The sequence below is a fragment of the Nesoenas mayeri genome, assembly GCF_963082525.1.
Source record: "Nesoenas mayeri genome assembly, chromosome: 4".
Classification (NCBI taxonomy): Eukaryota; Metazoa; Chordata; class Aves; order Columbiformes; family Columbidae; genus Nesoenas; species Nesoenas mayeri.
The window spans coordinates 62,836,016-62,848,858 of NC_137540.1; positions in this window are offsets into that span (position 1 = coordinate 62,836,016).

Genomic DNA, 12,843 nt, shown 5'->3' on the forward strand with positions numbered 1-12,843 from the left:
TGTTTCAATTATGTTCACTACATTATCATGCAAACAGTTATGCTGTCTCAAATGAAATAGTGAACAGAATGGGGTATGGGGAGAAGGGATTGTTCAAACTTGGCATTACCCCAGAAAAACTCTTTTATGAACCCATGGCCATAGAGGACATGTTTATGTCAGCAGGCTGGTTTGGAGACAAGCTGAAAATAATTTCATATAGAAGTCTAAAAAGTTTGTGTTTTCACTTCTGAATGGAAAGAAATGAAAATGCATTTTTTGATGAATCTGGGAGTCAGGAGAGCCTTGTCCCATGGCCTCAGTGAGGGTGAAGGGCAGGAGTGGCTGTTCCCCACTGAAGGTCACAGCTGACCCCACAGCCAAACCCCAGGAACAGGAAGATGTATATGGGGCACCAACAGTCTTCTCCAGAAACTGAACAGGGAATGTAGAAAAAACTCAGTGTTCATTGAAACAAGGCAAAAATTTTTAACTTTCAGTTTACTTAAAATTTTAAAGCAGTATTTTGTTTGGGCTTTGTCCCAAGTGAACGTCCCTACTTGCACTTCCTCTCACCCTGCCAGCCATTTTTTCTGGCTGACTACAAAGCTGACAAACCAACAAAAGACCACAGGTATTCATATGATGCTAAGCAATATTTTGGGGGATCCAAGCCCATTTTTGTGTTGCCACAATTTGAATTTTAGCAATTGCATGCCTTGAGGAGAATAAGAAGCAGTCTGCAGTTGCTCTTCCAATTCATTGTGTTATTCTTTTTGGTCTATCTGCTCCTGCCAACACAATGATACTAGATAAAAATCTATCCATGAAAGCAGCCATTGCCTTTACTTTTTCTCATAAAGGACCATTGATTTTTGTTGGTAAAGGATAAAAAATCAACAGTGAAGCAGATATGTGCTTTCAGAATTACTGAATGTGAACGCATGCATATTTGGAGTTAAAAATTCTAAGTATGCAATGAAAAAGAGGCTTGTTAAAACTAAAAGTCTGTAATGATTTTAAAGATACGGCCATTGCGAAAAATTTACTCTCTGTGAATTTTATGGTGTAGCGGCATTCTCTTACAGAAAAGATCACAACTGATTTCTTCTGTACTTTAAAAACTCAGTTTGGGAAAATAATTACATGGATAGATCAATCAGAAAAAACAAATAGAATGCTCTGGTGAAATACAAGGAAATTAATTTTAATAGCTTGAGTTCTAAGTCTTCAGATTTTTGCTAGCATTAGTTCATTATTTTATACTAATATCTAAGAGCAGTGGGTCAGGACTATGCCAATGAAACATGTAAGAATGTATTAACCACTGTCCAGTCTGTTAACATTGTCCAGGAGAAGAGGTAGACTGGTGGAGCTGGGAACCTGTATAAGGAAACACTGAGACAACACCGGTTAGCATTACGGCAGTTTCAATGCATGAAAATCAGGTGAAAAAAATCTTCAAGATTCATACAGTAAAAGAGACTGAAAGAGTACTGCAATATTTGTATTTACAATTATGTAAAACTCTTTCAAAATATTCTGGTATACCATAGGAGAATGTATGCATATCTATGAAAAATCATATAGGGACAGGAAAAGCTGTGAAAGTATTTGAAAGTGAAGACAGTTTTTGTTTGATACAATAGTGAAAAATAGAAAAACATACAGAAGTTAATGGAAGAGTATACATGGATTGATAGCACAGGAAACGGACAGTTTAACTTGTAATATTATTATTTTTATCACTTGTTTTACAGTGGGCCTTAGGAGAGCTAGTCACATTTTTGTGTTAAAAAGGCTCAAAACAAGAATGTAATTAAAAAATACTTAAAACTTGTTTTACCACTCTTATATATCTTAACTTTGTATACTTTGGGGTCAGTTTTCACAGTAGTTTCACGATGGCTTTAGTTATGGTTCAAATGATTAAAATATATGAGAAGAATTTTGGTAATTTGAAACGATTTTTTTTTTAGTTGAAAATCTCTCTGTCAAGAATGCTTTGAGACCTGAAGTGAAATACTTTAACTTTGGCACCGCCATATTTGGTTTTTCCCACTCTGGAGGATATCTTTTTAGATGTTCTCCATTTCATAAATATTAATGTTCACTTTATGAACAGCATTTGCCCATTCTGCTGCGAAGTAGTTTTTAAAAAATATCAAGTACTTTGCAGAAATACCAAACATGGAACTGTCTAGAAGGAAGCTCTACCTCCCAGGTTATCTCTTGGTGTCATGTCATTTGTTTAAGTTCCAGCAGCCTGAACTGAAGTCAATATTTGTAAATATTACCATTGTATTTTTTCAGCTGAAAAATCCAGTCTGATAATCTAGGATCCAACTGGATTCGGATCAGTGTTAGATAAAACCATACATTATGTAGGAATTTTATGTGAAATAAGCTGTCTGAGCATAGCTTGTGGATATATACACAAGGCTCAATTCATCTGGGGAGGACTTTATTCTTATCATCCATCAGCCAAAGTGAAGTTCTCACTGTAAGTCCACTGTAGAATGTATTTAATATAAACTTCCTGAGTCGAATACCATTATTTCTAAAATAACTTGAAAAATCATTTGCATATTTCCCAGAATGTCGCTCTGGGATATTGGTCAGACTTGTAACCAGTATAAACCTGACAATTATTTCTGCTCCAATTATGTACATATTTTGATAATCCCAAAAGCTTTGTAGGTTTGATGGAAAAACAAATTTTTGAAAGTACTCCAAAATGCAGTATTGCCTTAAAGAAAAGAGTTATCTCTGAAAACCACCATTAACTATCATGTCTGCATGCAAAACCTGCACTGTTTACTGATGCATTTATGTAACACCCAACCCCCCCATTGTTAAAGCTAAATATTATACAGCTCTAAATTACCATTTAAATGTGTTTGAATATCCTTGATTTTGGAATAAAATATTTGGAAATAAATTTTGGAATAAAATATTTTGGAAATATTACTATGCTAGTAGAATAATTAGAGCTTCAGAACAAATTTGCAATATGCTTCATGACAACAGAGATCGAGACCAGTTTTTCTAATGGCAGAAACACAGTCAGTCTGGTGTTGCAGATCATGCAGAAACATATCTCTGGAGCAGTTGCACATAGATTCAGCAAATGCCTAATATAGTTGACCAGATTAAAATGTCATTTTAATACTGCTATGGTGACAGAAATGTACTGTTTTCCAGGCTATTACTGGCTGGTGTTAGCGTACTCTCTAGTGACTGTTACTTCGTTGGTTGGTTGTTGTTTGTTTGTTTGTTTTCAATAGAAATAAGATTTTTTTTTTTTTTTTTTTTTTACCTTTTCCCTCCACCCACCACTATTAATCTGGATTTCAACTGAAAAGTTTGTTTTTATACATTTTTATTTGGAAAAGTCTGTGTCACCTTTAATTCAGTGCCAGCTTCAGTGCCATGTGTATGCATGCATATGTGAACAGACTTACTTTTTGAAGTTATTTTTTTATTAATTAATCAGAAATGCTAGACAGGGTTGTCTAGCTGGGTGTCATTTACTTCTCAGAACCAGACCACTCCCTTGGATGATAATTATAGTCTGCAGATGCCCAATTCTGGAAAAATGTAGTATTTTCCACATCAGATCTGCCTTCATGACACTGTCTGCAAACAGTCATGCTGGTGGTTTAGAGATTGCTTTTTGAATGTTATATGGTTTGATTACAGATGAGCTTTCTACCTATTTTCTTCGACCTCTCTTCATATAATAATAATATTGCTTTTTTATGAATGTATGTTGAAACTTTCTTCAATCCCTTTATTTTAAAGCAAAGATAGTAGTGCATGCTGGTACTTCTAGTGCACCTTCTTCCTCATTAATATTTTGGTGCACATTAAAGGTGAACTTCACAAAATATTTTATTGGCATATGATGAAACAGAAACTTTCATGAAGATGTCAGATTCATTTCTATGAAACACGGAGTATTCACACTTTATGTTAGAAATCTGAGGCAATTTTTTTACCAACTCAGTTATGAGGGGGACTTATGTAAAACTAGACTTAAGTTTGGATGAACACGCAGTGATCCAGTGTTATTTAGTTAACTCAATTAGAAGAACCTCTCAACTATTTAAACTCTGTGATTTTTAGAACTCATCTTTATCTTGACTATGGAAAGGATCAAAGATAACTGAAGAGATTATGAAGGCTAATTCTGCTGATTTTCAGGTCATTTTGAGAAGACAAAATCTAGGTTTCTAATTTTCTTTTTTTTTTTTTTTTTTTAGCACAATCAGTTCTGACTCCAACTACAGGCTAAAGTTTGTATGGTAATATTATGCAGAAAACTGAGGGTAAAGTTTTCATACTTCATTTGATGTAAAGGCACTATTACCTCAGGAACACTTTTAGAAGTGTAGACTGGTTGGCCGCTCCTCTCTTTCATTTCTACTTTTAACTGCATGGCCACGGGGAGCAAATTAGGTAAACTGAAGTTCTGATTTGGAAAAGTCAAACTGGAAATGAGGTCCACAGACTGACTGTAAGGAATATAAGATATTATTTGCCCTTTCTGGGAATGTGCACGTGTACAGCAGGTGCACTAATGTTTGTTGCTCTTGGATACAGAGACAAAAAATATAATGAGAAAGCCTGGATCTAGTGTAATCTCACTTATTCTGGAAGAGCTAGAACTTTCTTTTCCCATAAAGCAAGTTAGATATTGTAAGCTTCAAATTGCCAAATTCTCTAGCCAAGGAAAGCAGAGATCTCTCCCTTATTGCTTAGGCCACCTACTTGGTTCCTCCTCCCAACAAAGAATAAGAAAAAGAAAGTGCAGCCTGATTGCAATAACTCTTGGATGTTTACATTTTATTCTGCTTTCAAGGTCTTTATGATGCAACTAAACTTCAAGCAGGCAAGCTGGCTTAAAGTCACCCAAGCATCATCTGTAAGTATGATATGATACAGAGATGACTTGCTGTGAGGAAGGGTGTATAACTTTAGCTAATGCTGATGGTTTGCTGTGTCAGTGCTCACTTTTTCTTTGGAAATGCAGCCTAATGGGCTTTTGAAATAACCTGCTCATGTGTTGGGGAATGAGATCTGCTCACTGATGAAGGTTGCAGAGCTTTCATTTATAAATAATATAACTTTTATTTGTGTAGAGTGATTAAATATTATTGAGTCAGATGCCTGGGGAAGGAAAGGATTTGCATTCAACATCTTTAGGCAACTGATGTACAGTTGTGATCTGTTTAAATAGATCGTGCTTGCTAATATTCCAGATGTCAAGAAATATTGTTCATTTCACCTTCAGCTGATCTTACTGCATTATCAACAGGGATATTATTGCAAAAATAAAGTGATCCTTCTCAGTACTTTATCTTTAGGATTTCCTTTCATGAAAGCCTAATTTCCATTCCACACTGCATTAAGAAAAAGCCCATGAAGAAGTAGTCCTCTGGATTACTTGTTCTTTACACGTCTGTTAAATCCAACTCAAATCACTCTATGGTCTGGAGTCATAATATGTTAATTTCTGTAGTGGTGATCTAAAAGAAAACTCATTGGTCATTGTAGAGAATGTGATAGGTAAGTGAAAAGGAGGAAAAAACAGAAATAACAAAATAACAATCAAAACTTGGAAGTGTTTATGTCACAAAAACCTGCAACCAAGTATTCTATGGAAAATTTTCAGTGCAAATTGAGACTTAAAATGGTAAACAATTGATTTTAATTACCCTTAAATCAGCCATGGTAGAATTACCTTGATGACATCTAAATTGCTGTAACCAGGTGCTGGAGTTAACACTCCCCTGAGATGACAAACGAGCATTTACACTGTCAGATGGTTCCTTGCCAGCCTACACTTGGCTCACATTCAGACTTATTTTTTGGACAAGTTTATTTTTTTCCTATAAGAGAATGTTCAAATTATGTGATACTTTACTCAGAGGAAAAGTTCTTTTCAGTCGGTGAAAAGTGCAGCTTGTTTAAATCCTGTGCCTGTTGCTGGAGTCATGGTCACGGGTTTGAAGTTTGTTACCTCGCTGCTGTATCGACAGCTGATCTCTGAACTGAGGTTGAAAGGCAGTGGAAGGGTAAAAATACCAACCAGCTCAGCATCTACAGAAATACAAACAAAAGTGTCTTTATCACTTATAAATGTTTTCCTACTTGTCTTATAGTTTTCATAATTCGACACTAACAGGGTTTGGGTATATTATATACATAATTGGTTCTTGGAAATCTGATTGTTAGAATTACAGTTGTCCAGCTCTGGAGATACCATGGATTTTTCCACAGGATGGAGAGCACACTGAGATGGTACCTGTGGCCTGGAAACAGGAAGCTAATAGCTAAATGAGCATTGTAGATAACTTAAGAACAAATGCAATTTGCAATTTTTTTTTTTTTTTCAATCTTTTTTAAACCTTAGAGAGTGGATAAAATCATATTTTTACTTTTGCTTAAAATTTCTCTGTTTATTTACCTTTTCTTTCTTTACAAAAGGTTATTAATTCCCTCTGAACTTTTTTTTTTTTTTGCTTTTTTTGCTAATTATCTTTTGTAAAAAATACATTTTGAGATAATTTTGTTACTTGGAAATGCATTTCCTTTAAGGTTACATTCTTTCTATTTCGATTTGTTTTGATCACTTTTCTTTCTTTTAATTAAATATCCATCTGACTTTTTAATTTAAGGTTTTCAGTACAAGTGGCTCCTTATTAGTTTTACCTTTCTATTCCACATCTTCCGCCTTCTTTACTCTTTTGTTGTGTTAGCTTGGGTTAAAATGAATCATCTTTATTTCCCTACCAGCGCCGGTTGCAATTGCTTTTCCTGTCAGTAGGAATGAAGTAGTGAGTGAGAAGTGCAGGAATGCTGTCAGTTGTTTATTCTACGGTCAGTGCTATCTTAGAAGGCAGCTTCCCGAAGAAGCCGTGCTTACAGTAGCAAGGGAAGCTGGTGGTGACTCATGGCTCAGCACCCCACTTATCATACCTGCTGCACGCTGGACCATCCATTCCCTGCTGCTGGACGGTGGGCAGAACTGCCCCTTCGCCCACATCCAGAGATTGTGGGCTGGCAAAGATCCACCATAATAACATTTTTATTGAATCATTTTATCATATCCAAGGGCTGTGTACAGCAGCTCCAGGTATAGCAGGAAGTTTGGGAGGTGATGGTGGCAGCTTCACTGTCTTACCACCCCAGCTGAGGGACCTGAGCAGAAACACGAGATGTCTGGAGGGAGGATGTTCAGATCAGGATCCAGACTCTGCAGCATGGCTCTGGGGGGGAGGGACCCTTTCCTATTTAAAACAGTTCTTTCCTGTGCCCTAAGTCGTATAGTTTACCTGTAACTGCTATATGTTATCAAAGAAAATCTGACCCCAAACATACTTTATTCAGCACTCCTTCAGGGATTGCAGTTTTGACCCAAAAGAGCTGTTACCTTCCTCAGACCTTTCCTGGCTAACCAGCAAATTATGGAAAAACCCCTACTTAATGCTTTTGTGACTGAATCAAGCTCTTTTCCCCACAAACTTTCAACAGCATCAGTGGGGAGCTTCCCAATGGGAATAACCAAAGGCAATATATGATAACTGCAAGAACAGAGCTACCGATTCCTGCTGGCACATGGAGCCAGCACTCTGAAACTGTATGCCTGTTATATATGCTACATGATAAAGTAATTGAGCATAACAAAGAACTGGAATTATGTGGAACATGAAGGACAGAAGTCTCTGGTTGTGTGATTTTTTCAAAATAAAAAGTGTGCTTTAATTTCTTTTTATTTGACAGTTTTGTACAGTACAGCAGGTACAAGGGGGAATTTTCTGATGTAAGTGCTGGAGACAGTAAAACAGTATGTAAATGCTGCAGCTATGAATATTGGATAGAGTTACGGGTTATTTATAATAGTAAACGAGGAAAGAAAACAAAAAAATTGTGATTATTAAAAAACCCCATGAGTTTCAAAGTATACAGTGAACTTCGGGCTTCTGGCTATGACTCCATTTTTAAATGACATAAATTAGAGGAAGAAATTGGCACTTATATTATTTCACAGCTGTCTTCGTGTTTCTGGCAGGTTCCTCTAACCTAACAGGAAGATCCAGTGCAGCAGTCATTAGGACTCTGCCTTACCCACCTCCCGTTTTCTATAGATGTATGGTGTTTTTTTCAAGACACAATTTTGCATATGCAACTTGTGTGCATTTTTTTTCTTTAATGTAGCACATAGTTTGCCTCTTGCAAAGCACTTTGGGAATCTTCTTAGGAAGCTAGCAGGAGAAATTTTAATGTGACCTAATATTTTTAATATTGCATGAAATTAGGAAGCAACAGAAATAGTGTTATACATAACTTTATTTGAGTCTGCAGTTTTTCCTGTATGGTTTTATGCATATAAATGGAATACTCAGGGTCTGGCCATGTGTTAACATCTCACATTTCCTTTCCTGCCACAAATGTTGCTTATTATAATAGTATGAACTGAAATATGTATTTTTATTGCTGTTCCAAATGAATAAGAAAGTAGAAACACACAACTATGGATTTGATTTTTGTTATAACCTATGTCTGTTTTATAGTCTGATAAAAGTTTTAGTTGACGCAGCACTGAATAAATGTAGCCCTGTACAGTATGTTTTCTCAAATATTTAACTTGTGAAATGTAATAAAATAACAATTTAAACAGATAAGGATTAGTCAAATACAAAAACTATTAGAAACATTCACATAATTCAAAATAAAATTCTTGACCATTATCAGATGTAGGAAAACCACATAAAAATCCATTAAAAAAATTTTCAAGCTCCAATAAGTTAGATATAATAGACCTTTTTTCTCAAACACAAAAATAAATATTATTGATTTTATGAATAAATACATTTTCTTAAATGATTTAGAAAGCTCTGTTTATTCATATACAGACAGTGTTTAGAATATGTAGTAGCCAGTATGTCTGCAGATATATTTATGTTGGACTGTTTAGATTGGCTTCACCTCTGTAATAATTTATAACAGTTTCAATGTAAACCTGCCATTGAACAGGTCATAAAGGTCCTGCATTTTAACCATCATAATTTCAGATAAACCCACAAAACTATTTCTTGCAGGAAAGCTCTAGTTAATCCTTGAATATCTTTGGAACGGAATTTGTTTTTTTATTTAGGCAAATTTAAAGAGCAATAAAGGCTGCATTTTAACTGTGTTTGATATTCCAGTACTGGTGATAATTTAAAATATATACATTTTGTTTTGTTTTACAGCAGTAACTCTTCATTGACACTTATTAATACAAAAATTCTGCCCTTCAATTGATTTCAAGTCTTGCTCAGAAAAGAAAGCTACTGTTCTTTTTTAAATGTGTCATTGTACTCTAGAAATGTTAACATAAATGCAGTAGTGTTTTCCACACTAAATAAAGATAGATCAATGCCATTTGTTTTTCTCATGATAGAAATTTTCCAAAGGCATGGATTTTGGAAGTATGAGAATTATTTATTTAATTTCTAAGTTACCTTCCCCCCGTTTTCTCAAAATGAACATTTTCTACCTTAATTCTAACAACATACTTATGTTTAATGAAACGTTTTTGAATACAAAAAGCTAAACATTTTTTAAAGCAGTTCTATTTTTGTATATATATATATTTGTATTTTAAACAAACAATGAAAAAGAAAAAAATATACAAAAATGGATTTTTTTTTTTTTTTTTAATTAGAGAAATCTTCTGTCTTCTTTTGAGTGTCTTCCTTTTCCACCCTAACATCAAAGAGGGTTTGTCTTATGCTCTCTTAAACTTCAGATCTTACCCAGGAAATTCTGCAGTTTCATGTTGGTCAGCACTCGAGCATGGGACCTATAGGAGACCTCTCGTTCTAAAACTATGCAATCACCCATGAGAAATCAATGAATCTAAAGCTTATTTTCTGTAAATACACAAAGTTCCAGCTGAGCTTATCTTTTCACGCAGGTTTATCTTGTTGTTCACCAATTGACTGCTTCCCTCACCTCTTTATTAAGGCAGCCCAGGATTTATGGTGATAAGCACAGGATGCCTGAAGGGTGGCTGCAAGAAATTGGAAGGAGCCTTCCCATTAAAATGAAGAGATTAAAAGCATGTGAAATGTTCCCTTAATAAAAGACTACACAGAGTTCTGTCCAGGCAATGTAGCTATTAGCTTTTCACCAGTTTTCAATGCCACATGGACAATATTTCTGTTAGTCCTTGTCTAATGTCATGCCTCTAGCCTCTGATGTCCAAAATGTCTGTAGAAAGATGGTTGATTGGCTGAAATGGGTAATGTAGAGGATTATGTATGTAGAGGGAAAATATGACCTATCTTCTCCAGGTTGAGGTAAGTTTTATATGTACTCCACTATTTAGGGTCATAATTAGAGTGTTAGTTGGATACTTTGTTGATTGAATTCTAAAAAAATGTCTAGATATGAGGCAAAACACTGAACACTAAATTTATTTTCCTACATTTCAAATCAAATTGAACTGTCATGGCAAACAAGTTGTGTAGACCATGTAATGCTGTTCACAGTGCTTCACTTACTAGCACAGGGAGGATCTCTCAGGATTTTCCAATGTGCAGAAATAATTCCAAATTCATTATACCATTGATTTCCAAATTAAATTGGGGAGCTTTTAAAATGTCATTTTGTGCTAGCACAAATGCCCTGAAGATTAAATGTAAGAGAAATATAGTTTAACTTTTTTCTTTTTATAGTTTGTCATTTATCCCCTGGTAATGCTGCCTATGGCTCAGAAATCTCTTTGATATGAAGCAGTGTACAAGCATGGAAGAGCAATCTATCTGTATGAACCAACATCTTTTTATGGCTTCCTACATTTGAAAAATGAGGAACATTACCACTCGTCTTTGGTAGAATTTAAGGAGTAACTTCAGTGGCTTCTGGTAGTGAATGCTTGTTTTGCAAATAGCTCAGCCATTAGAGAGATTAAACACATTATTATTATTGAAACCATGCTTTCCTCAAAAGCGGGAAAACGGAGCATCCATTCAGAGGTATGTATATATTAATATACCTACTGAAAATGGACTTGGGTCCAAATAACATAGATGACATTCCCTTTGAGATTTGCATCTTGCATCTAATGACCTGTTCTCAAAAGTACATTAACCTGTTAAGCACAGCTTTCTCTTCACACTTTTGTTTAATTAATTAATGTATCCTACACTACATTTCTAAGGTATTCATGAACATGAGACTGCACCAAACAAATGCATATTTTTGTAATGCAGACAACACCAGACAAAATAAATTATAGGGATGGGCAGTGCAACTTACTGTAGACCTGTACAATATAGTAAGCAAACATTACTGACAGCATTTGTACAGGCAATGGTTACTTGGTATTTCATGGATGGAAATGTCATACTTCTGACTAGGGCAGAACCTAGGCAGGGGAAGAGTCCATTTCTATCTGCCCCCATGTTTGTAACTGTATTGTCAGTGGTTACTGACTGATCAGATATTCTTTGTTTAGCAAATCTGGGCAAAAACTGGTGACTTAAATGTGCTTTGCATTGAATCATATGATATGTTATATTTTAAAAATACCTTGAATAGTTCATCTTCTCCCCAGACCCTGACTCATTCTGCAAGTTAGCCTAATCAGGAGTTGTTTAATTATTACTAGGTCCTCAGATTCTACTGAACTGCACAGCCTTCTGTCTACTTCTGGCTCAAATTCTGTAGTTGCAGGCTTTCCAGGTGTCCAAAATAATTGCTGTTTCTCTTCCATGTCTTCTACCTCTGATCACTGGGGGCTGCCAGGTTCTGTGCTTATGGTTTGGCTTGTCTGACAACTTCCAAATAAGAACTGTTTGAATTAGACGATGGTATTCCAGACTGCAGTTTGATGGTGAAGATGGAGAAGTATGGCTCGTTAATGAGGATTTTCCCTTATTACAAATATTTGGGTGATCTTGACCAGCTACCATAGGGGGAATTTAATATTTTTTTTCCCAGTGCCACATTTTTATTAGCTTTGCTTATAGGAATGTAGCAAAATAAAAAAGGCCACACTGGCTTTGCTCTGTAAATATTTAAGTATAGACTATGCGGACACAGGGCAGGTATAAACCAGACTCAAGTGATCTCCGGGTTGGTGATGGTCTGTCTAATCTAATCTAAGTATTACTGAGTGTGCTACATGGTGTTTCTGAATTTATGTATAGTCATAGTACAATGAGCCTCTCATTATAGTATTTTCCTAGTTATATTGTAAAACAAACTCACACTTGGCATAACAGAAATGTTTGGCAGGAATGCTGTTATATTCACAGTAGATGAGACAATGACCGATACCTTGTTTAATCATCTCACGGCATTAGCAAGGAAGCTGAATCGTCTGCACTCTCTCCACCTACATGCACACAAAGGCACAGATTAACTCAGCCTGCCACGCTTCACTGTCTTTTCCCCCACTACCTGCAGCTGGCCCCTTACAGAGCTATTAAAACGGATTTTCTGATATGTTTTGTTTTCTCTCACTCTCTTGAGCTTTTTGCCAGTCTGCCTCTCTCTGACTATGGAATTTCTTTTGTGTGTAGCATTATGCTCCCTTTGCTGAGATTGTATCAAATTCTCTGCTGTGTAAATTGGCATGGCTATGCAGCACTCAGAGGCTCTTTGCCAGTTTACACTGAGAATCTATCCCTAAACAATTATACTTAGCAGTACCAAGAAACCACTTAAATCAACAGAAAATGTAGGAGAACTTTTGGGCCCAAATCCCACTACCTTCAGTTTTTTAAATTGGAGAAATTACTAGGAAACAAGGACATGAAAAGGGAGCTGGAAGAGAACTCAGAGCACAGTCAGCCTGTTCTCTCA